At 39.6% G+C, this 26,528-nt stretch overlaps 1 long non-coding RNA gene across 1 annotated transcript in view; it reads left to right on the top strand.

Annotated features, from left to right (window-relative positions):
• Window positions 1–25,937, top strand: part of LOC139794843 (uncharacterized) — a 39,143-nt gene extending 13,206 nt beyond the window's left edge. The window contains exons 4-5 of the long non-coding RNA XR_011725288.1: window positions 6,991–7,343; window positions 25,862–25,937. This is a non-coding gene — a long non-coding RNA (uncharacterized lncRNA). The remainder of the gene's footprint in view (window positions 1–6,990; window positions 7,344–25,861) is intronic.
• Window positions 25,938–26,528: the final 591 nt, after the last annotated feature.

Raw genomic sequence — 26,528 nt, 5'->3', positions numbered from 1 at the left:
TTTAATTTATTTCCTTTTTAATAATAAGGTTTGCAGCTCATTATGCAGGTGCAACTGTATAAATCCACATTGACTTTTATGCATGTCTTCGAATTCCTACAGTGTGCTGTATAGCACAGTTCTGTCTTTCACAGCATCAGGTAGGAGACCTATGCTAAAGAAACAAATGTTATGACAAACACCAAGTAATTTTAAAATCCATTTATTAAAAATTGCATTCAATATTTTATGTAATGTGCTGTTGAAAACATGTTCTTCTGACATGCTGTTTTGATAAAAATAAAAGAGAGGAGAAAGCCATATGCAAAAAAGATACATGTTTACTCCAGAGAGATGATTATTTCTGCAGCTCCAATTATTTCAATATTTGAGAAACAAAGTATGAAAAATGGAATGGGTCTGACATGTCTAAAGAGAAGAATATTAAGCTCTGTTTGAGTTTCTGCAGCTTCTACATTTTATTCCTTATCAGTGAGCACAGTGGTGAAGCTGGCTTCATCAGATACTACTCCTGAACCAGAGAATCCAACTTAGCCAAGACATCATTTCTTCTTAGAGAAGGAACAAATAAACTATCAGCATTGTTTCTGATACAAAGCTGATACAGAATAGCAGTGACAAACCCCCTTATCTGACACCTGGCTCTTTAAAAAATCAGTAATTCAAATAGTGCAGAGCTAATTTGAAGTATGGGCAACACAGTTATTTTTTGTCTGAAAGGACACCAGCATAGCTAGTGAGACTGAATGTCCTCTCTTACAGATATTTTCACATCTTCAGTTCAATCTGTATCAACTAGAGAAAATTATTTTTACAATGCCATTAGATGGTCTTTCTGATATCAGATTCATGTTATGGTCCCAAGACAAGCGTATAGAAGAATAGAGCTAGGAGACTAATTACATAATACTAATTGAATCAAGATTTGACATCTTCAAAAGTGATATATCCCTATAATAATTTTAAATCACTTGTTCACCAAGTATTACTACCTCACTATTATATAACAAAGCAAAGATATTTCTCTTTTCTTGGATCCTTTCATTTTCTCTGAGATACTTTCTATACTTCCTAAACACTTCAGGTATGAACAATGCCTCTGTAATATTGTACAACAGTGTGTAACTCATCCCTTTCCACTCTTGCACACATATATTAAAAAAAATAAGTATCAGAGTGATGATGAATCAGTGTCCCATAATTTTCTTGTAAACTATTTCTTTTGTTATTTTCTTTCTAAGCTATTTTTCTCCTCTGCAACATTTCTACTGTACTGCTACTGTCTCTACTTGAAACTTAACATGTTTCACATCAATACTACAAATTTAAACTTAAAAGTCATAAATGAGCTTTAAAGAAACGCATCCAAAGTAACAGCCCAAATCACTTGAGAAATTATACTTGTAATGTTTTCTGGTAAAATTACTGTTAAAAAGCAGGATTACAAATCAATCATAGAAATAATTTATATATGTCTATGTTAATCCATTTTAGCATAACATACTCTTCCTAGTTCTTTTTTAAGGCAATAAATGTGCCTAAGAATGAAAGCAATTTCATGCACTATTATATAAAAAAATTAATTTAATGGATTTTACTTCCCCATGCCACTTGGAAGGAGCAGCCAGAGTTTCCCATGGAAGGCCAGCTGTCAGAGCAAACCCCTTTTTTGGTTGATGAAAATTCTACTCTCTAATAGCTCTTAAAACATCTTGTGGAATCTTAATATTAGACATGAGCTGAATAGACCATGTCAGCTAAAATTCCCTTTATTAAGCAAAAGAAAATTTACTTCAAGTATGTTTCTGATAAGTAGTTACAATGCAAAGCAACCGTACCCAGATATGTTTGTAATTCTGAGCATTCCTAAAGTGATACAAGTTAGGAGGGGCATCAGGGGGTCTTTAGTCCAACCTTCTGCCCCAAAAATATTCAGCTGTGAGGCCAGGCTTTTCCTGATCAGGGCTGGAAAACCTGCAATGATGGAGGCAGTACAACTTCCCCAGGCAGTCTGCTGCCATACTGCCCAACTGCTGTCACAGAGAACGTTTTTCTTTACACCCAGTTTGAACCTCTCTTGTTTCAGTTTAGGTCATTGTCATAAATCCTTCTGCCATGCACCACTACAGTGCTCCATCTTCTTGATAACCCCCTTGTAGGCATTAGCATATTGCTGTTATATCCCCTCCAAGCCTCCTCAAGGCTAAATGTTCTCCAACAATGCATTTCCAAATCCATTCTGACTAACTTTGAAAGAAAGCATTAGCAACAGGCACCATCTTGCATTGTTTTTATTTTTGTTTTATTGGAATATTATCTGATATGTCCCTCTGTTTTTTTCCCTCTGTACTGCTTTTGTTAGAACCAGCTAAACCCTACTTTTGGCAAGTAGCTGTTAGGTGAACCAGCAGTATGGATGGTATTTATCCTGCAGCCTGTAATGCATCTCATACTATCTGACTCATCCTCCTTAGTGATAAAAATTCCCATTTCCTATCAACAATATCCAAAACAACAGGTGATATTCTTGGTAACTTAACAAAAAACAGCTGCTTAAGGATATTGATACTTTTCTGTTCCTTGTCTTAAGAATTGCGGTCATGTTATTGCCAGGGTTTGAGGAACAAGAGATGGAAGAGAACAAAGAGGAAAAGATGGATTTCTTTCAATTAAACCAAGTTTTATGGAAAGCTTTTTTTCTTTAATTCAATCTGTGTGGGATGGGGAAAGATGATGGGAAGAGTTCTTCCTCAGGCAGATTTCTTTCTGTATGTATAACAGAACAAAATAATTTTGCATAGTAAGGAGAAGGGCTTCCCTTCCAGATATGCAGATAATACTAAAGCGAAGCTAACCAGGACAGCAGAAAGGCTTTCATATAAAATCATCACATAAAATGAAAGATACCTCTTTCTGTAGAGATCTTGCTTCATGGCCCTTAACAACACTTGCTAGACAGCCCAGACCCTAAAAGATAAAACCAGGCCTTTAACTTAAGATTTCCAACATACAACCTCTCTCATAAAGAAAATACTGCCATACACTACAAAAATAGTTACAGTTTGACCTAATCTCTCTCCATTCTTTTTGTAAAGTTGTGGCAGAGGAAATTCATGGTGGAAATACTAATAAAAAGTAGCTGGGATCACTCTAATAATGTTGGCTGAGGTACCATGTCCCAAAAAGCAAGAATTAATTCATTAAGGATGTGAAGCAACTGTTATTTATTAATGAACTGTCCGCTGCATACACTTGCAGTGATAAAAATTACTCAGGCTTTTTTCAGGGTTATATTACAATGTTTTAAAAAAGTAACTATCGTATCTGACTGCCTCTTCCTGCTGTAAAACTTTGTTTTTACCAGTTTCAAATTGCAGTCTGTCTTTGACTTGTCAGAGAATTTTTAATGCTGCTCTGTGGTGAATATATAGGATGAAACTAGGTCACTTCAGTAACCTGGGGCTGTCTCTGCTCTGTCTCAGTGAATATTGTTGGGCAATGGTGAATGAATTATTTCTTTCCTTGACTGACAATAGAAAGAATTATTTTAGGAAATTTTATGCCCACTTTAGACTGGTTATATACTAATATGTAGCCCATTAAGATTTTTGGAGGCAGTAGTGGGATGCAGTTGGCATTTCACAGTAAAGACTACCTTGGAGAGTCCCAGAAAGATCAATCTTTGCTCTAGTTTTGTGCAGTGTCTACTTCTGTATAATTTTTATGTGAACAAATAGACACCTATGGAGGTAGCCCTTGGGCCCATCTACCCTACTGACCAACAGCTATGTGACTGCTGTCAAGAGGGCAAAAGAAAGCAAATGAAGTAAGTTTTTAACCAGAATAACATAAGACACCCATGAATAACATTTTACATTCTGTGCAGAAGAAATTACATCATCCTGGGTTGCAGAACTGCCTTAATTGAGAAAATAATTTCATAATGTCCCTACAGGACTGCAGCATTGCATACCTAAAGCCAGCAATGTAGTAAACAGCCTAATCTGAAACATATCCATGGCAGTGGCTACTGTGGGCAAAAGTAACCTTTCTTTATTCCTGATGCTGGATTCCTTTACGAAGCCACACACTGGGGTTTCAGTCCTTATTTTCAAGGTGCTTATATTCATGAGATGCTTGTGAGTATGGAAGTTTTCAGTCATACTTCAAATAAAGGCTTTAAATTTTCTAGCAGCATGACAAAACCTTAGTTCTCTCTCCTGCGTATGTTCTAAGATGATGGGAAAGCTTCTACACAGGAGTTACATTCCTAACAAACATTGGCAGCCTACACGCTAGGGACATACCACTGCATTATCACATCCCTTGCAGTAACAGGAAAAATTACCTCTCTGGGGACTCAGCTTCGTGACATTTGATTCCACAAGGGAAGCACAGCAGGATAAAACTCCACCCACGTTAGCAGTATCGCTACACCAAACACAACCCCAGTACCGTTTTAAATAAACCCTCTCTTGTAAACATTCAAGTTCCCAGTGGCCTTTGCTTCCTGTGCATTCTTTCCTAACACAGTCCCCTCCCGTGAAGCATTCCCACAGGAGTGTCTGTGAGCCCACAGCCAGGGGGGTGGGCAGCAGGGTGGCTCCCCCCATGACACCTCCCCATGCTGACCGTCGGGCTCCTGGATTTTTCTTTCACAACAGTGAGGCAGACACGCAGCCATCACCCTGGGATGAGTCATAGGAGGCCCAGCACCTCAGCGTTCCCCGGGGTCTCCATCTTCCTCCCCTCAGGATCCAGGCTCCTTTTGTCCCTCTGGTGCTGCCCCACAAGCGCGCGCACACACACACACACACACACACACACACACACACACACACACACACACACACACACACACACACACAGAGTGGGTGCCATGCTCGGCGTGTACTCAGCGCCGGTGAGGCCACAGCTTGGGTCCTGTGTCCAGTTCTGGGCCCCTCAGTTCAGGAAGGAGATCGAGGTGCTGGAGCGGGTCCAGAGAAGAGCAAGGAGGCTGTGAAGGGATCCAGCACAAGTCCTCTGAGGAAGGGCTGAGGGAGCTGGGGGTGTTCAGTCTGGAGAAGAGGAGGCTCAGGGGAGACCTCATCACTCTCTACAACTCCCTGAAAGGAGGGTGTAGCCAGGTGGGGGTTGGTCTCTTCTCCCAGGCAGCCATCAGTAAGACAAGAGGGCATGGAGTTAAGCTCTGCCAGGGGAGGTTTAGGTTAGATATTAGGATGGAATTCTTTACAGCGAGGGTGATCAGGCATTGGAATGGGCTGTCCAGGGAGGTGGTGGATTCTCCCTCCCTGGAGGTTTTTAAGAAGAGTCTGATGTGGCACTCAGTGCCATGGTCTGGTAACCACAGTGGTACTGGATTAAGGGTTGGACTTGATGATCTCAGAGGTCCTTTCCAACCCGAATGACTCTGTGATTCTGTGGAGCCATTGTTGGGAGGTGGGTGGGCCTGGCTCGGTTCAACCTGATCCTTGCTGCTCCTCACGTTCCTGCTTTTCCAAGCGCAGCTAAAATTTGAGGTGTTTCTCAATGCAGTTGGAGAGCCTCCTGTAAATCCTTTCCCTCTGTCTCTCGGGATGATGGTTGCTTTAGCTGGGCCTGAAGCACTGCTTGCTTCATGTTCCTGTACACCCACGGCTCGTGTGGGCCCTTGGGAGCGTTCAGAGATTCTCAGAATACTTGGACATACCCGCACTTACCAGTAATTGATTTTCAAGGGGATTTTTTTTTTTTCCCAGTTTTTCATGTTTGGAATTCAGATGCTTTAGCTTGGCACCACAACGAAGTGTGAGCATCTTGCAAATGCCTGCTGTGGTATGGATAACAGTTTTCAAAGGTGATGGCTGGAAGGGCTGAAATGAAGCCCTGGTCTGGCCATGTCTTATTGACTCCTGCTGTGATTACCTCCAGTCCCTTCCACCATGTAATTCCTAAAACGGTTTTAATGTCAGCTTGGTAACCACCAGGTCTGTCTGAAAGAAGAGGCCTAATACATACAGAAAAAAAAGAAGATAAAGCAGATTTTTATGAATTCAAGGCTATATCTCTCCTAAGTCTGAGGCAGCCCACACAGTTTAGTACAAACAATTGGAGGCTTCCCAAACTTCAATTGCTCATTGCTGTACCATACTACAAATTAGTTTGTTTAGTCATGGATAAAGCCATCCACCCACTTACAGCTATTCTTAAAGTAAATAATGTCCTTTTCCACTGATGCATGCAATTTTGAGTCTTCTGATAATTGTATATCTGATATACAGAAAAAAAAGGCTATGGATATGGACTTCAACTTGATTTCTGTCATACTACTGGGAAAAAAGAGGCAATGGCTTAAGTTAGTGTGTGTGTATATTTTGCCTGAAAAAGTAAATAATGGAAAAACTTCAGTTGCAGTATTCAGCAACATGTCAGTAATTTTTTAAATTTATGAATGGCTGAAATGCCAAGAAGTGGACATAGATATACAATCATAGGTGTAATAATTTTGACTGTAACTAACTTGCAACTTTTTAAAATTAAAAGTTAAAAAGCATGTCAGTCTGTATAGATTACTTACTATTGCAAAGTAAAATGTAAGACGTCCATATTGCAAATTAAAATGTGGCAAGAATTAGTGAATGTATGTTCTTGTTAAATGACACACTGATTTCTATTTAATAATAATGTGAGACTTCAAAAATTACATGCTACTTATGCAGTTTAACTCTTTATTCAAAATAATAAAGGACACAGTTAAAGCAGTTGCTGCTCAGATATTTGGAGTTCAGAAACAGTTTTTTGGAGTGTTTTGGAGTTCAGAAACAATGGGCAAACAAACTAAGAACTTTCTGAGAGCTTTGGCAAGTACCCAGTGACTTTTATGAAGTCTATTGAAAAATCCAAAGGTCTGAGACACAAAACTGCAAGGTCAAGCTCTATAATTATGGAATTATATATTTTTGTCTGCCAATATCAATGTGAAGTTCTTCTGTGTTCTCTGTTCTACAGAATCTCTGGTCTCTGACAAGGCTGAAGATAAAGTGTGCTGTGCCTGCCATCCCAATACACAACCACCTGACCACCAGCTTGTGGCTTGCTTGGGGGCTGCTCCTGGGCAGACCCATCAGGTGTTCCTGACATTCTGCTGACTTGTCAGCTGTGCTGAGGTGACTTCAATTCCTTCAGGCAGCAGGTGGCTCCAGCCATGCTGAGTTCATGCTCAGAAGTTTGGAGTTTACTCCTTCTCAGAGTTGCCTTGGGCAACAGGGGAGAAAAGTTCCACTGGAAAATCCTTTGCATCAGTATGTGGAAGGATATATGTTTACATATGAAGATATCAAGAAAAGCACATCCAGCTATCAGTAAGTGTAATCCTTCACCCTTTGATCTATGCACATTCCATTAAGTAATATCATACACATCTTTTTTCATATGTGAGGCAGAAAGTACAATGTCTTTGATACTGTGTGGGACTGTTTCCTACACAGTGCCTGTGGAAATCACATAGGTGGAAAGTACAGAACATGATAAAATTATCTGTAGAGAAAGAGGAAGCAGTGAACATTTTCTGGCAAATATAGGTCACCTATTTGTGCAAGTTATTTTCACAGTTCACTGCATAACCTCCTGCTTTTTTACCTAAGGAGGCTCATGTAACTATACAAGATAAAAATATGGTACATAGACTGTGTTATGTTATTTAAATGCATTCTTGAGGAATTAAATTGAGAGTAATTCAGCTAAGTAATAAGAAATGTACTGGACCATTAACACAGTGAAATTACTGTAAGTATACAAGATTAAGAAATCTGTATAAAATGCCTCTAGTATGCTTACAATTATAGAAAATACATGGTTGTATTATTTCATAGATATCATGCGGTCATAGCTTTTAATATTGCATTCTAATGTAGAGACCCAAATTTTTGCTGTTAAATTTTAGGAAATGGCTGATAATGATCTTCAAAGGTGTTCCTTGCACGTGTCAGTAAGGTGCTACTTCTGTATCTAGTTTTGTTGTCAACTCTAGTCACAGAGTTCTTGCTGTGGAGTCCATTTAAATATACTCATTTCATAGATATGCTGCAAAATTACAGAGGTACCAACGATTCCACAGCTGAGTGCTGAATTTGTACTTTATTATGAAAATAAGAATATAAGAATAACTATCTTCAGAATTAGTGCTTTTAGTCTTGAGTACAAAATTATTCCCAGAATATGCACACCTGATCAAGAACAAATCCAACTGAAAATTCATCCTGGAGAAAGGGCTGAACTTGGAGAGGAATCTTAGCAGCACAACTGGCTGTGCCAGCACCAGGGCAGGGACTGGATGGTGAACAGAGCTGCTGGTTTTGGTAACAGTGCCAGTTTCTGCTGTCCTAAGGTGTTCATTTAACAACATTTGGGGTAAGCAACACAACAGTGACTGAAGTCAGGCTAGGCTACTGCTGTTATGGCCTCATGGCATTTTGCTCCTTCCCTCAGGTGCACAATGTCACCTTTGTTTCTTTGGCACAGGGATTTAGTTAGCCCATTGTGAGCCAGTTTGGGTAATGAAAGGGGTAGAGAACTGAATATTTTTATTTCTCTTTAATTTTCTGTTAAGTGGCTTGTCAGGTCAGTATGAACTATGAACACTATGGGCAGCAGTGAGAGAGCAATGCAAAGCTATGGCTAGAATTTTGTATCTATCTTGTATTGGCTAAATTGTCTTGCAAGTGAAACTGTTTTATTGCAGTCAAAGCTCTAAGCTGCTGCAGTCCTGTCTTCTATTTCCTGGCTGCATGTTCCTGGGCCTTCTTCCTGTTGGCATTTACATCCATGGAAATTGCATAGGAAGCTGGCACAGAATTCAGCCAGAACCTAATTACTGTTTTGTTTTGTTTTGTTTTTTAATTAAGATTTATTTTCAAATGGTCCAGCTCCTGAATCATGTGACCTTTCTGGTCACATAACCACTGAGTTCAGGTTGGCTTAAGCTGCTGGGAATTGCATTTCAGGGTCACCTAGAACTTTCCCTATTGGATGGGAAAGAATGGAGGTGAAAGCAGACAAAGACAAGAACTCAGCAATGTGGGAATTGCTCTGCTCCTCCTCCTAGGTACTTTCTCTTCCCAGAGGCAGTGCTTGTGGGCCTGTGCTACTTGCCCACTGAGCTTGAAAGATAACTTAGAAGTTCCTCAGTTGCCTACTGAAATGCATAGTGGAAGAGGACTGGAGTCTGTTCACCAGTTAATGTTCACACCAAAACCTCCCAGCATGTTCCTGCTTTTCTGATCTCCATCACCCCAGCCTGTGAAACATTAATGCTGTCAGCCTGTGAGCAAGGTGACAGGAAAAGAAGAGCTTTTGTTGTCCTGGCTGGAGGGGAAATTGCCCTGTGTACCTTCTTACAGACTGCAGGCCTGGCTGTTTTTCTGACTCACTGTCTATAGGCAAAAACTAGATTCAGCCTTGAACATAAAAATGCTGACAGGTTTAAATAAGTCAGATTTTTCTGCGAATCTATCTTGTGAGCAGTGCAGCTTCCTGGTACTATAAGTTCTTCCATTAAAAAGTGCCAGCAGATATGCATAAACATGCTTATGCTAAACATACATAAATAAATTGCAAATACAGTAAGTTAACTGTAAATAATCACTCACAAAACAGAAAGGAAAGGGAAAATTCTGCCTCATTATGTGTATTTCTTGTGTAAAAATATTCCAAAAAGTTAATCTGATTATGTGTCTCTAGGACTTGTGCATTTTGCTTGAAAAGCATATAAGATATACTGAATTTTAAGAGCAAATATTTTCTTTGTAATTACTGTCTCCCTCATATTAAAGCACAGCTTTCCCTAGGGCTGTTTTATTTATAAATTCATACTTATAAATAATTTCCATAAAGTTACTCTGAAAAAATTGCAAGAAGTGGTAAGTATAACTTTAAAAAAACCCCAAAATTATGTTTTCACAGGAAATACTTTAAAATAAAACCTGCAATTGCCTTTTAAGCAACTCACTATTTGGAGTGCAAGATCGCAAAATGTCTATGGGTATATTAATGGTAAAAAGAAGACTAGGGAAAGTGTGGGCCCCCCAGAAAGGAAATGGGAGAGCTGCTGGCAAGTGGTATGGAGAAGGCCAAGGTTCTAAATGACTTCTTTATTTCAGTCTGCACTGGCAAGGGCTCCAGTCACACCCCCAGAGTCACAGGAGATAATGGCAGGGGCTGGAAGAAAGAACTGCCCATTGTAAATGAAGGTCTGCACATTCTAAGTGAAGTGATTCTCCCCCTCTACTCTGCTCTTGTGGAGTACTACCCCACCTGGAGTACTGCATCCAGTTCTGGAGCTCCTATTACAAGAAAAATATGGACATGTTGGAATGTGTCCAGAGAAGGGCCATGAGGATGATCAGAGGGCTGGAGCACCTCTCCTATGAAGAGAGACTGAGAGAGTTGGGGTTGTTCAGTCTGGAGAGGAGGAGGCTCTGAGAAGACCTTATTGTAGCCTTCCAGCATCTGAAGGGGCCTACAGGAAAGCTGGTGAGGGATATTCTAGGATGTCAGGTAGTGATAGGACAAGGGGGAATGGATTCAAACTAGAGGAGGGTAGATTTAGATTGGAAATCAGGAAGAAGTTCTTCACCATGAGGGTGGTGAAATACTGGAAGAGGTTTCCCAGGGAGGTGGTGGAAGCCCAATCCCTGGAAGTTTTTAAGGCCAGGCTTGATGAGGCTCTGAGCAACCTGATCTAGTGGGAGGTGTCCCTGCCCATGTCAGGGGGGTTGGATGATCTTAAAGATCCCTTCCAACCCTGACAATTCTATGATTCTATACAATAATATTGAGATTACAAACATGATTATATCAGATTTAATTTTTTTTTTCAAAATATGTTGCCTGGGGAAGGCTTATGCTGCCCTTTTGTTTCTCTTCACTGCTAGTAATACCTGTGCTTAAACACATTAATTTGTGTTGTAATGAGGTTCTGAGGAAGACCCTGCTGGCTTCAGAAGGAACCAACTGCTTTGTTTTCAATTAAATTCTCTCAGAAATCTGTGGCAACTCAGAAAAAATAATTGCATTTTGAATCTGCAAATCTGCAAGTGGGAATCTGTTTTTTTATATCTGGAGTCTGCTATATGTGACAAATGTGACATAAATCTGATGCCTGTATGCATCCTATGTAGGTTTATTAAACATTTTCTTTCAGCAGTCCTAAAGTTGGCACTACTCAACTGGTCATGTCAGAGATGGATGTGACAATGAGGTGACTGAGCCAAAAACTAAAGGGACAAGGAGACAATAGGAGCAAGATTTTAGTTTTCACACTCTTTCATGTATGTTGCTATTTTTCAGGAATAATTTTTTTCCTTTGCTCTTAAATCCAGTTAGTTAGGGTGCCCATTGGTTGGGTCTGCACTAATAGCTAAGCCCACTGACCCAGGCAGTAGAAACATAAACACTGTTTAGTGGTTATGAACACTGTTTAGAAGCAGAGTGCTTCTCCCACTGCTGCAGCATCCCCTGCATTGGGACAGTGCAGATATCTGTGGATTTAGAGCTCTACAATTTAGGAGAGGACACCTGATAGAGCGCAAAGAGGTAACAGCTTCACAGGGCAGGGTGGAAAATTTTGAAAGAGAGCAAGTACTGATAAGGAAAGAGGACAGCAATTTTTATCTGCCTAGGGTGGTAAAAAACCTTGCATCAGCTCTTAGTTTTAATGCAGATTTGGTTCTGGTTTTGTTTAGTTTTCCCAGGGAATACTGTGATGTGTGTGGGGCTTGCATTATTCTTTGTGTTATTATTGGCTTACCTAATCCAGGGTAGGGAAAGGTGTTCTAAGCAGAATACATGTAGAGTTATTTTTCAAAATGCAAAGCACATCAACAGCATGAATACCTTCTGGAAGAGTCCTTCCACCCCAAAAGCCACACTGTTTCATGCTCTGGCCCCTAGCAGTCTTGAGGGAATATTCAGAAACATGGAAAAGGTCATTGCTGCTAAAATATGTACCAGAGAAGAGAAGGCAAGATATAAAAAAAGGTGATAAACTGAGGGAGATGAAGACTTCCAGGATTCAGTGGGAAGGTTTGACAAAGGTTATGATATGTGCTTTTCCTTCCCAAAATAGCCTTGAGTATTTACTGAATAAGCTCAAGTCTGTAACGTGAAGAATGATAAAGGCTGTAAAACAAGACAGTGCAATTTCAGCAAATTCAGCAACAGTGTTGATGATCCTCAAGAGGCTGTTGTCTCACCATCCAGTGAGTACAAACAGTTGTTCAACTGATTTGTTCAGCAATACACATGCAGATGGAAATTAAATATTTTTTTTCCCTAAATGATCCTTAAAGGTGTTATTCAAGATGCAGATTGGGTCATGGCTGGAATGTGCCATATCAAACAGTGATGACTGAAGAGAAGGATGAGCTGGGACCCAAGGGTGACCTCACTGCAGGCCGTGCCCTCATTGGTGCATGCATACGGTCATGGTGGGCAGAACCAGGACACATAACAGGGTTTCTGGATAGCCCGAGATGTGAAAAGTGAAGAACCAGAACCAGGGGCTACTCAGGGGTTCCCAGCAGGAATTAAAGCAAAGAAGACTGGAAAAAGGACCAGAGACAAAGCTACAATGTGGATCCAGTGTTCATCCAAGGGCCAGGGTGAGAGGCAGGACTGGAAACAAGCTGCAGCATATGACCACAGGATCCACCCAGGAGACAGTCTGCCCAGAGCAGAGGTCCATGAGCATTCAGGAGGCAGGGCCAGAGACAGAGATGGAAGATTGGAAGTTTTCCAGCACAGCCCAGGCAGGGAGTGAGCCACATGCTGAGCTGAAATGGGTCTCCTGGGCCCATGGGCAGGACAAGGGAAAGGCCCCAGGTGGGGCTGGTCAGAGCCATTAAGGACCATGGATGCTCTCAGAGCCCTGACATTTCAGGAAGAAACCTCTAAAAATTATTTTTTAATAATTAAAAAAATTGTTAAATTATTCTATCGCTTCTAGGTAAAAGCACTAAACCCTGATAACCATTTCCCAAAGGCATGGCTACTCTGACTCTCATGTTACAGAAGCAGCACTGAAATGTTGGGTTGGCTGCAGGAGGAGCCCCTGGACAGGAAAGCAGAACTCTTATGTCTCAGTTCCTGCTGGGGTGAATCCTCAGCAGTTACACTGAGGCAAGGTACAAGAAGTGAATTAAAAGCAGAAATCTTACTTGAGAAGCAACAATTCCAAAGTCCTTCTGCGTTTCTTTCAATTTGCTTTCCTTTTTGTTGGGGAAGAAAGAAAAAAAAAAGCTGTTTAACCCACTGATGATCAGAGGGCCACAGATGAAATCCTCACTCCAATAACTTCAGTAGCAATTTTGGTATTGACTTCAATGTTTTTCCAACTCTCATCTTCTTATGTGTAACAGGATGCATTTGAAGCTGAGGGACCTATAAAGAAACTGTACATAAATGCTAAGAATCAGCCCATAGGCCTGTTCTTTTGGCTGGTAGATTTAAAGCCCTTAAATATATGATTTCTGGCATCAAACTGGATTTTCAGTGCAAAATTTGCTTTTTAGCAAAGCTTTAATCCATGGGTCAAGTGGTTTCAAACAGCTCCTGTGATCTCCCAGCCATTAAGGGAATAAAAACTAAAGGAAATTTAAGTAGCAATACCCATTTTTTTAGGGAAAGGAATAATTGTATACATTGAGGCAAAGGTGGGAATGGAGACAAAAGGAAATGGAAAAGGCAATAAAGAAACACATTATTAAATAATCTACAGCAATTAGCTTTATTAATAATTACCTGTAACTAATACTCACCTAATTGTTTAGAAGAGAGTGGATGTACCTCTTTAATCCTTATAGGCCTGTCTGAAATGAAAAAGTTTAGTAGCAGCATGGATGAATAGAAGTTGCTTGCCTGCCTTTCAGTGATGCATAAGCCCAAGGCTCCCCCTGGGTAAGAGAAGAATAAAAATGAGCCTTAAATTCCCCTCATGCAGGTTAAAATAAGAAACCTGATCGAATCACTGTCTACAGCTGCATTGTCTCACTGCTCCTTGCTTCATTGAGGGATTGAATGTCATGTCTTTGCTACTGCAGATTGTCTCAGGAAAGTACATAAACTAAGAGCCAGATGGTTAACTGATGAGACAAGCTTGTCCCCAAAGCACAAGGCCATTAAACAGTTCCAGGCTTCCAGGAAATACAGCTAGAAAAGCACCATTTAGTGGAATCTACTGTATCCTGAGGTGAATCTTTGTTTTTCAAGATCTCTTTTTTACTAATGTGCCCAGTAAGCTGCTGAGTTCAAACACATTCAGATCCTCCTCCTCTGTTTTCAGGGTCCTGAAAGTGCTACTTCTTGCAAAAACCCAACTCAGGGCTTTCATTACAAGCCCATCTCTTGCTGGGGTGCATGCACTGTCACACCATCTGTTTCCTTGTGGAGGCAGATGTGGGTTACCTTGCATAGTTTTTGCTCTTCTAATTTCCCCACCTCCCCTCGGTCTGCTCCCAGTGTGTAGATGTCGAGGTCAGTTTTCTGAATGGAAATTTTGCTGGCTCCATTTTGAATGTTTTCTGTCTCAATAGCAGTGTCCTCCGCAGATGGATCCTGATTATTTTGAATTAAATTTTGAGGCAAGGACATGCAAGTGTCTTGTTTCACCAGACCCTCTTCCTCCTGCTGTTGACTGCAGAGCTGCAGGGACAGACAGAGGGTCCGAGAGAAGGCAGGGTGAAACTACAGCCTATGGTCAGTGTCATTTTTTTCTGAGACCTTATGCAAGTGATTGACACCTTCAGTGAGGGAGCTGTCACCACTCATCTGGCATTTGTTTCTAAAAAATCCTGCATGTTTCTGTGAGCTATGTCACCTGCTAACTTATCATGTATGTTCTAATTTTTAAATACCATTTTGTTTATTTCTAATATGCTAAAGCCTGTTTTTTTGTCTTTGTATATGGATCAAAGATTACGTGGTTGAGACTGCAGATATACTTAGGGGTTTGCTGCCATCTGCAGTTGAAATCTAATATTAGTCCCTGTTGACATGAGTGATTCTTCCTGGTATTTTCAAAGAGTTTCAAATCTCAGACAAATGACAAGAAATGCATTAATGACTATCATTCCATTCTGACTACCAAGTTCCTCCTCTAGAAGAAGGCAGGAGAAGTGTTTACATTAAATAATTTTTTTTTTTTTGGTCTGCAAAATTCATTCTAATCCAGATGGATAGTAAATCCTTGCAGTCAGCTCTTCAGATCTGTTTTTGTTCAATTTGTTCCTTTGAGCAGGAACTTTTCAGAAACTTTTCAGCCTTAACACAGAACTTGAGTGATTTGGGAGTGGGAGTTGAACACCTACATTTTCTGAACTGGACTGTCTCTGTTTTATCTCTAAAAGACAGTAGGAGGACAGCTGGTGATGTTTGATGGCTCTCCCCATAGCACTGGAGTGGGATTTCTCATTGAGATATAAGGTGGATCCTAGTGCAGAACAGAAGGGCATTAAAGCTTGCATATTGTCAGGCTGGTGTAGAACAGAATAAGAACATTTATTTTAATTTTAAGATTTACCTCTATAGTAATGCAATAATTCTAGGTACCAAAATATATTTTTTTAAAAAATAGATACATCAAAGGATGAATTGGATAATTTAAAAAAATAGTTGGTATTTTTATATATAAATAATGCATATAAACCAGCAGGACATAAATTCATATAGTTCTTCATAAATCCTGGAAATAAATACAGAAATAAGTCAATAGTTACATGAATGAATGAGAGTGGCCCAAGGAAAGTGAGAACAGATAGTTAAATTGTTCTACGTATGGCTGGATAGTTTTGTAATTTTTTTTCTTTTTTATCTAGTCAGGCAACTTTACTAAGTTGTTAAGGTAAGAAATTATTTTTTACTGTCTGCATAAGAAATCAAAGTATTGTTTTCCATAATATTTAAAAGTCCTTCCTGCATTTGGGTAAAGGAGATGCATCTGAATTCAGAGGTATTGCTTCTACTCCTCCAGTACAGCACTTTTACAGGCTGAAAATCTCTCAGCTTCTCAGGATTTAATATGACAATCTCCTTTGATTTTCCCAACTCCACAAAACATAGCAAAATGAACAAATGTTATAAGTCTGGTCCCCAAGGACTGTAAATCACTGTTTTTTTCACTGAAGTCAATAGAACAGCACTGATTTGTAGAAACAGAAGATCTAGCCCTAGATTTTAAGTGTTTCATAAGCACTTCACTCAAACTGAGAAACATACATGATGATGCAAATAATAGTTTGCTTTCTTCATATTATAGTTTATGCTCTCTTGCCCAATTTAGACTACTTAAAGTATCAACAAATATAATAAAAGTACAATGTAGCAGTGATCAGCATGAAGTGTATCAAATTACCATAGTTTAAACACTGAGTGAACTGCCAGCTTGTTTTTGCAGTCACACAAAAGCAATGTCTTAATTTCTTCTGACAAATGGAGATTGTTACTTACCCAGATGGTGCATAGATGAAACAAGAGTGGTTAAATTTTGCCAGCTTGTCTTTTTCCAAAGAGTGCTTAGCACAGCAGTCCTAAAGTTCACATAATTAAAAAAAAAACTATTTCTGTGCTAAGATCAAGGTCAGATTTTGTAGCCACTATCAATCCAGTTTCAATGAATTGTCTATGTGGTCTTATGCTCATCAGGCATTTCAGGGACTCTGGGAGTGTTGCTGTGAGGGATCAGGGGGATGGAAACCATTGTATTTGTGTTTATTTTCTCCCCTTTGTTTTGATCAGAAGACTTCACACTCCTCAGATACATGGAAGTGCTCAGCATCAGGGAATCATGGAGCTCTGGATTTGGCTATTAACTACTCTGGGCTCTCGAACGTGTCACTTAAATTTCTTGTAGTGTTTAATTTTAGGTGGCTTTTTTTTTCACATTAGAAAGTTATATAATTTCTGAAGGACAATATGTAGTTGATGAAAATGTTCTGAGACTGTCCACCCCAGAGTTTTCTTTAAAAAGAAACCTGCCCCTACTTACTTTTCCCACATCTGTCATTGTTTTGCTAAGTAGTATTTCTGACACCATTACTTAGGTAATCTTAGCCTTTTCTGGAAATATTGATAAAAATAACTACCTACATGGTATTTGGTTTGCAAGATCACAGTCTCAAAAATATTCTCATTCATCCCCTCCAGTTCCTCAGTTCTCTTTGAAATCCATCTGTTCCTCACCATACTCCCCCAGAGTCTCCTGCAGTGTCCTGCCATCCATGGTGACACTGTCCTTCATGTCAGGTGATGTCTCACACCCTTGTAGCTACCTACACCCCTCTTTCACCACCACCTCCTCAGGCAACCAAGGTCTTGGCACTGGCAGCCCTGCCAACTCTCTGGGTCGTTGCCTCCTCCCAAGGTGGGGTTTGGGAGCTGTGGTGAGCCTGGGAGTCTGCCTGAGGTTTGTCCTAGGAAGAAACCATCCTAGTTTCTCTGCGTGAAGAGAATGTGCTTGTTTTTTTTGTATGACGGTGGGTTTAATTGCAATTTAGTTCCATTTTGGGAGCTCTGTGTCATGAATAAACTGATGACATTGCAGATGATATGATGAGACTCCCTGCTTTTGATGATGGCTCAGAGCTAGCTGCTGAGGGTAAATGGCCTGGAGCCAGCTGAGGGCAAAGCTTTAGAAAGCCAAACAGCTGCATTTATTGAAGTTACTGAGGAATAGAAAGCAGTAAATAACACGTTTAGATGTAACTTGTTCTTGCTGAAGAGGTAATTATGTTTTCTTTGAGGTCCAGTGCTTTATCTATGTGGGTTTTTTGCTGGGTTTGGTGGTGTTTCACGCACTATTTCAGAGCTGTGCATTGATGTGAAGATGGAACTTTTGCAGCTGAGTGTAACTGAAGGTACTTTATCTTTGACAAGAGTCATGGGACCTGCTGGGTAAAATGAAGAGGCAGAGCTGAACTAGGTAGAAGGGATTAAACCTAAACTGTAAATAACTAATGCAGCTAATTAAGTGGACTGACAGTTGTGCAAAAGTCACTGTAGCTGACTTCCTTTGAGGGAAGAGTAGATAAAGAGAATGAGGCATGATATAGTGATGCTGTGCAGTAGAAACAGGATAGCAATTAGGGATGGTATTAGTATGGCACCAGGATAAAAGAAGCAGTTTGCCTTAGTGTTTAGTAAAGTAATTCAATTAAGTGAAGTAATGCAGTTAGAACACAGTTAAATGAGCCTAAAATAAAAATTCTCTATGAGAATGTTTGGAAATGGGGACTTACCTGTTTTAAAAAGCTTAAATGATATGCTAAAATAATAGTAAAAAATGTACATATGCTACTAAAAAAAAGAAATATGATCCAGATTGCTACAGACCTGTTTGACTGTCAAAACATAGAAGCCTTTGTAACCAACTTAAAAAGAAGACTGTGTGGAGGCTTGCATATAAATGAAAAATGAGGTGAAATGTGGAGCTGGTGGTTGGTGAGGTTAAGGTGGAGCCAGACCATTCGCAGAGGTTCATGGTGGTAAGATGGAAGGCAAAGGACACATGTTGCAATGAGAAAAATTCTAATTAGATGCTATGAAGAAGTTTTCTCAGAGTAAGCAGAGTCCAGCACTGGATCAAGCTGCCTGGAGATGATGTGAAAATTCTACCCTTGAAGAGATTCAGAGCTTTGCTGGGGGTGAGCCTAAGCCATCTGATTAAATTTCCAAGTTTACCTTGCTTGTTGTGAGAGGTGGGATCAAATGATGTCCAGAGATGCCTTTCAAATGAAACCATTCTTCAGGTTTTTTTGAAGTTCTTTTTCATGGCAAAATTTATGGATGATAGGGCATGTATTTTTTCAAGCATGGATTTTTGGGATTCTTAAAATATTTTCACTTATTCCAATTGGAGATGGCTCAGAAAATTTGGGAAATAGTGCCTGTCTGCATGAAGATTATAGACCTGACAAAAATAAGACTGGAGCTATAGTAGTGAACAATTTTGTACATTGTTATGTAAAAACCTGGGCACAATAAGCTCTTTGAAGGGAAAAAACTGAACAAATGAGGATGTATTTGCTGTTTGCCACCCAACTAGGCTACCGGTACTGACACAGCCATTGGAAAAGCAGATAGAGTTCCAATGATTGACAGAGACCTCCAGTAGTCATCAGGAATAATGAGTTCAAACCCAAATAAGTTCCTCAGGAACAGGGGAAATGGAGGGGTTATTTTCTTGACAGGACGTGGCATGCTTAGATTAGGAAGATTAAACTGAAAACAAAAACATCCAGGGATTTTAAACATCATGTAGTTAACATCATGACAGAAGAAAACCTGTTGAAGGTAAAAGATATGATGTTAGGCCCAGAACAGCTGAGTAAAAGGTTAGTAAACTCTAAGTTTACCAGTTACAAAGTTACAAACCACAACTGTAATGAAGTTATGAAATACCTTTACAGGAAGAGTAATAGGACGTAAAATTATCTAGGCTTGTGCTTTACCTTGGCTAGTGCTTTATCTGCTGTTAAAATAAGTAATTTGATATGGTTGTGGGGACAGGAAAGGAGATGATGAGTTTGGAACTTAAGTCTGGAAAGGACATTGTCTTTCTAGAAACATAAGCAAATCCATTTGATGAAAAATTACAGTAAATCACTCTTTTTATTAAATGCCATTAATATTAAAGGTTGCTATTTCTCCAAAGGATTTAGGACTTCTTGTGCCAAAGAAAAAGTAGGAGGTATTTATCATCGGGAAGGCTTAGACTCAAGAGCTGACTATGCCAGCATCCATAGAGCTGTCATGGCCTTCTACTGCAAGGAGCTGTATAGTATCTGGCTATGTTCTGCCTTGGCCTAAAGGAAAGGTACCTTCAGCTGAAAAATTGCCCTGGTTGCTGGTTTTGACAGCAGGCAGACTGTATACAGGAAGCCCTTTATCTGAAGGACAGACTGTGTCTGGACTAGACCTGTTTTAAGAGTTAACTCAGCCTTGTCAATTTAAAGCCATTACGAAGCTCCCATCCTGCTAAGGAGCCAGTGAGTCCTGTTTCGTGTTTCAGCAACTAAGGAAAGAACAGGCACTTTTGAACAAGACTTTGTCTTGTCTACATTTGGCTTTTTCATTTATTCTAAGGTCTGGACAGCTAAAAAATTACTCTATATAATTTACTGCATTGAAAGTTTCTTTAAACTTAAAAAAAATTCTCTGCAGTACTTGTGATCTTATTTGCCCCAGCTGATTTCACGGATACCCTCCACATTTCCTGAAGGAAAATCTCAGTTCTCTTTCTGAAAACACAAATAATTCTTGTTTTGATATAAAACAACCTATACCATGGCTGACTGAAATCAGTGTATTGTTTTTGAAGCAGCAGTCTCACAGGTAGAAAACAAAAACCTTGCTGTATGGCAAATACTTCCGTAGTAGTCCTAAAATAGTAATTTGCAATAGCTGTGTTTTTTATATAAATACACATGTTATTTGTGTTTAGTAGCATTGGAGCCATTGTGGAAAGTTGCCAACAAAGAATATAGATATTTACAAAGTGTTCATCTGACACTTTTGAAGTGTTGTCTGAATAGAAGAGCGTAATACAAAGTTTTGGTAAGGGATGTGGTGATGTCGGTGATGTCGTCAACAGGATTAAATTATATTTATTTTCCTTCAAGAATAAATTATAAATGTCACAGTTCTACACAGCTGAAAAGACTGAATTAATTAGCCTGTCACCTGAGAGCTTTCGCCCTTTCTGGAAGAGAATGAAGTGCTTTGAAAGAGCACTGGAAAGGGCCCTCATCCTACTTGACCTTTCCAGAGATGCGGCAGATGGATCAATAGGGAAGTGACTGCAAGAAGCTGGCACTTTACAGAGAGGGTGCCAGGAGTGCCAAAACAGGTTATAAATATGTGGAGGCTGACTGCTTTGTTTAATGAAGAGGCTCTTGTCTTTTTGGTTCAATCTTTTATGATAGCTAACCTCAGGGCTGAGCAACCAGAGGGAAATGAAAGTGGCTCTCTGAGGTAGTGGTTTTAAGGGGAAACTGGATTTTCTGTAGTTTTCCTAGGCTCTTTTTGGCTCAAAAGCAAAGCTAAACAGCATCAGCTTAGAAACTCCAAATGTGCCCTCAGTGGTGTTGGTGAGAATCGGTGATGACCACGAACACATGCAGTCAGTGTAGTTCATACACTGCTGTAAGGTTTGTGCTCTGTGGGATATTGATTGAGAGGTTTGCTCCTGTGACCCTCAGTCAGCCATTTCCTTGCAGGCAGAGGAATGTGAAAGAGCACAGAGGGGGGGAATTGCTGTGGCAGAAAGAGTGTGTGCTAGCTTCTTGGTCTGAGGGTGAATTCCACCAAATAAATCTCTCTGAGTCCTGTTAGGCAACGTTTGTCTTTTAGTGTTGAAGCCCAGTTGTGAGGAGTAATGCAGAATAGCAAGTAATGTGTGGGTTGAGAGAGTGCCATGTGAGACAGTGCTCCTGAATCCCCTCTGAAAAGCTTTCGTGTCATGAGTGTTTTTAAGTATTTAGTTATAGGGGAAGGGAAATCCTATTTTCAGAGACTGTTCTGCCCTCATTACTCATTTCCCCACAAGCACATTGGTATATAGATGTTTTGTTTTAGTCTTTTGCTTATCTCAGTGGGCTTGGAAGGGCTAGCTAACTGAGATGAAAAAAGCATCAAGAGCTGCATGGCAAAGCTAAGTAATTATAGTACATATAATATAACATAATTATATTACATATAATATATAACATATCTCTATATGTCTATGACATAATGCATATATGTCTGTAACATACATCGACAGCAGCTATACAAGGTGCTACAAGGTGTATTTTCTTCTAAACATTCCAAACAGGGACATGAATACCATAAATGAGTGCACAATGAACCTTTGCAATCTCTGTTGTTGCTTAACAGTAGAAATACCTTGTAGTCACCACCTTTTTAAAATTAGGTCTTCCAGGAGCTCAGAACCATGTTTCTTCTGAACTGCTCTGTGTTGACATGTATGGGAATGGCAGAGAAACCAGTGAGAAGGACTCATAAATTGTGCCCATACCAGCAAACCAAATGGTGTCTAGGTGTTATTTTGTCAGTGCAGTGTCTGGCTCCTTGGGCAGTTCAAAAAGTGCTTGCCCAGCACAGGCTGAGGACTGTTCCCAGTGTAGACACAACTGTTCTGGAGGGAAAACATTTTACTGCCATGGATGTAGCTGGTCTGTAACAGCTGGTGTCTGAACACTGTTTAGCTTTGTGTGTAGAAGTAGCCATCATCTCTGCTTAGAGTACTCTTCTGGAAAATAGGAGACAAGCTGAAGGCAATAACAAACTCAACTATTTCCTAATATGTGTAGTGATTTCCTAATCACTACACCTCATAGTGATAAGGTCACTTGTTTGCAAGGTAGTGTTCTAGGCTTTGGTCCTTGCTTTGGGGACTTTTCTGTATTGAAATTACACTATTAGAGGAGAAGATATAGAAGAGGGGATTCTCCTCCTCTCAACAGACCATAATTGTAGCTAAATCTTTTGTTCTCTTATTCCAGCTCAATTAATCTTGATTACCCTTTATTATACATTGAATGGCTTGACCAGGAACAATGGACTGGGTCTTTACACCCATCCCCCCACACTGGTGATTAGGGCACTGGTGGGGAAGGTGAGAAACTAGCATTTATAGTTTATCCATATTTGTGCATCCAACTCTGATAAGTTTCCTTGAGGGTTAAGATGGAGGATGAGGCTGACATTACTGGATGTTTAGGCCAAGATTATACTGAACAGTTTAAAAGTCCAGAATTCTGTGATTTGATTTAGGACAGAAAGATAGATACAGAAAGCCTAAAAACGTACTCGTGGGTTATTAGTGTGAATACACTATGAGTGCCATTTGTTATGACAAATCACACTTCTGGTGTGACATGGCCAGAAGACCTCAGTCTTGTCTATTGAGAAATTATGGTTAATGGCTACTGCCTTTCCAGTTATCAAATACTCCAAGGTAAACAGTGCTTACATTCAAAATAATATGGCTGCCAAAAGAAAAGGTTTCCTTTGACATGTCCTGTATGAAGCTGCAATGGTGTGTTGGTATGATTCTCCATCTATCTTATCTTCTGCTCTGCTTTCTAAACAATAGCTATGACTTTGAAACCAGCTGAGGGGGGTTTTGTGGGAGCTGCTGTCTAGCAGCTTGTTCTCCTAATTCCCTGTTGTGCTCTGTGCTGTACTTTAGACCTCTTTGTAGGATTGATGAGGGCAGCTCTGAATGACTAATCTTCAATTCCTATCCTCCTTTTCAATAAATGATGAAAAAAGTCTTAGAATTTGAGCCTTTTGTATCAGCTTTTTGTCTTTCTACTTGGAAAGCTCTTTGGCTAGGATCTGTCTTGTCCCGAGACACTGTTTGTTATTGTCTCTTTTGCATTAAAGCTGAATCTTTGCAAAGAAGTTAAGCTTGCTCCTGCTGTTCTTTCAGTAAAGGAGATAGTTTTCTTTTCAATGATATATGGAAATTGTTCTTTGGAAAACAGGCTATTGGAGCCCTTAAAGTCCAAATTATTGCCTGAAAGGGATCTTGACAAAGAAGAGCACTTGGTCTTCAGTGTGAAGACCATTAACCTACTGTGCAAAAGTTGCTTAAGTACTCAAAAATTCTTGTTACAGAGGTACTTACCTTGATCACACAAAATAGGAAATAACCTGAACTGCTGTTTCAAGTGCAGCACAGCTTGCATTTCAGTTTGAAATACAGAGTGAATAAGCAGTGGTACTTCCTGGCCTGCTAGAAAGGAAAACATTTTATTTTTATTTTCCTGTTGCAACTTGACACAGTGAAACACATGGTCCAATAAAATGTTAATAACTCCTCCAGAGTAAAATGTAACCAACCTAAAAGACTAGAAGTACTGCATGGGTATTGCACAGGTCAATCCCCTGTACTTCAAATTAGATACATCTTTAACTGCATCTTCTGTATGTGGTGTTCCAGCTTCATTTTTAAACTAGCTTGGTTTTAATTACTCTCCAGGAATGAATACAAACTCTTGGTAAACTTTCAGATTATTGTTGGTATGCTAATAGAATCTGTGGGCTTTGGCCAGTAGGTTTGGGAGCTTCCATTGCATCACTGATATTCTGACCCTCCAAAAAGGAATATCCAGCCTGGGGCTAGATCCCTTGGTTTCCCAGTAGTGCACGAGATGCTTGAGAAAGGGACTGTTGAGCAGCACTGGAGACAGAGAAGCAAGACATCAGGAAATGCCAAAGATAAATGGGTCCTACACATGACTCAGAGTTGCAAACTCTTTCTTGTAAAAAAGGCTGGCCTTGTCTCTTTCCCAGCGTGGCAAGAGCAAACTCGGATTCTTTGGAGCAAATTTGGCAGTGTCAAAGTTCTCCCAAGCAGTTTAGAAAACCTTCCAGAGGACTTTCCTAGATACTGTGTACTCTCACACCAGATAGACTGCTCTGTCTTCTGGATTTATGGATTTGTATAAAGTGACTCTCCCTTTTTAAAATTTTGTTTTGTTGTTGTATGAGGATTTTTTTTTGTCTTATCCTACTTGCTGGACAAGAGAAGCTAACTATTTGGTTCAGGTCATACTCAGTCCATATGATGGGGGAAAATGAGAGAATTATACAATTATACTGGAGAAACAGGGAGAAATTCCTTGTGATGTGAGAGGCAATGGTTTGTATTCCTGCTGCAGGGACAAGCTCTGATCTCAGGTTTTTAGTATTGTAAGTGAGAGAGCACAGGTTAGGCTGGATTACAGAGAAAATGTTGGAAAAACAAAAAAGACTCATGATGTCTTATCCACTTGCCTAAATTGCTAAGGTGCTTCTTATTCCCAGCTTGAGTCTGCCATGCTGATTTTCTCACACAAGTCCCTGCAGTAGCACTTCTCATGGAACAGATGATGACTGAGAGAAAATGGAAGTCTTGGGAGATGGAACAACCTTTGTGGGCCTAGAAATACTTCTCTTAATTTGCAAAAAAACCTTTTGCCATAAAGGACTTGCCACAGGCATATATTTAGGCGTGGGACTTACAAAAATGAATGGATACCTGAACCATGTACATGCTTATTAAAATGGTTAACAAAGCCAACAAAATGTTTGAATTGGATGTACAGATATTTTTTTCCAGATTTATATACCTGAAGTGAATATCCAGTACTGGGATAGCTCCAGCAATCCAATAGGTGATTTTAGATCAAATATTTTTAATTTGCCTCTTAGAACAGAGATCTGATTTTAAAAGCTGTACTATAAATCAATGTAGTAATAAAACCAGAAGAGTCTCAGAACTATCTTTCTCAACTTTGTGTGCTCATGAGCTGGATTTAACAGCCTGCAGTGTCAATTCTATTAAGCATTAGGTAACAAAGTAGGTAGTGCTCACTATGCAAAAGCTGTTATCCCAGACAGATGAATTACCAGGCTAAAGTGCAAGTATGCTTATTCTGACTGTGAGTTTAAGTTATTGCCTTTAAAAGTGGTGCATCTGTCCAAAGTAGTGAAATAACTGGTTTCTTTTTTTAAAAGTTTTCAGGGGCAAAATAAGTGATGTAAAAATGTAGTATTAGCTACATTTATCCTGGCTTGCTAATTTTCACACTGTTCCACAAGAAATTGCAGATTCTTCTTCAGCTTCATTTCAGCAGTATAAAATAAAATATTTAAGCACCCTTTAGATATTTAATCTCCTTTGAGGGCCAAAAAGAAGGATGGCCTGTGGGTAAAGCACTAGTCAAGAGAATTGTTCATTTGGCTGTAGCATTCCTGTGTTATTATGGACAAATTAAGCAGGCTGAACATTTTTCAGTTGGCACTTGAGTGATTCTTCATTTCTCCCTGCCCCACGCAGGCTATAACTTGCTTGAGGCAGAAGCCACCTCTTACAGCATCCATACATCAGATATTGATGCCAGCTTCTAGGCAGGTAATTGCTGTTGGTGGTCCTTTTATTGTATATTCATAATGGCTCAACATTTTAGATTTTTTTTTTTTTTGGGTAAAACCTTTTGAATGTATGTTCATTCTGTTAGAATTCTGCTCTCTTTTCAGTGGGGAGTTGCTTTGCCCAAACCTGGAGAACATACCTGTGTAAACATTGCAATACTATTTTTTTGCTGTAGTGGCATGGTCTTTGCCTCTGGGAGAATTATTCTCATTACCAGAACTGTTTTCAGCTACCTATGCTCTGAGATTAGTACTGAAATTGGTTATCTATTGCTTTTTTATCTTTTCTCTTTAGAAAGACATGCAATTTTCTGTCCTACCTGCGTAATTCAGAATAAAGGAAACAAAAGGTGGCTTTGATATCTTCAACCTTTTTGGTTTTTTTGAATGTTAACTTTGAATTTAAACTTAAAAACACAAAAGATTGACTAATTAAAAATGAGGACTCTTCACCTCTAGAGCGGCAAAGTATGGAACTTTTCTTCTAATTTTACATGAAGTTAAAACTTTGGGTGCCCAAAAACGATCTTTTAGAAGATAATTTAGAAGATCATTTTAACCCTATTTCTTGG

The sequence above is a fragment of the Heliangelus exortis genome, chromosome 3, assembly GCF_036169615.1.
Source record: "Heliangelus exortis chromosome 3, bHelExo1.hap1, whole genome shotgun sequence".
NCBI lineage: Eukaryota > Metazoa > Chordata > Aves > Apodiformes > Trochilidae > Heliangelus > Heliangelus exortis.
The sequence above is the reverse complement of the archived record's forward strand: the minus strand, read 5'-3'. Positions and strand labels throughout refer to the sequence as shown.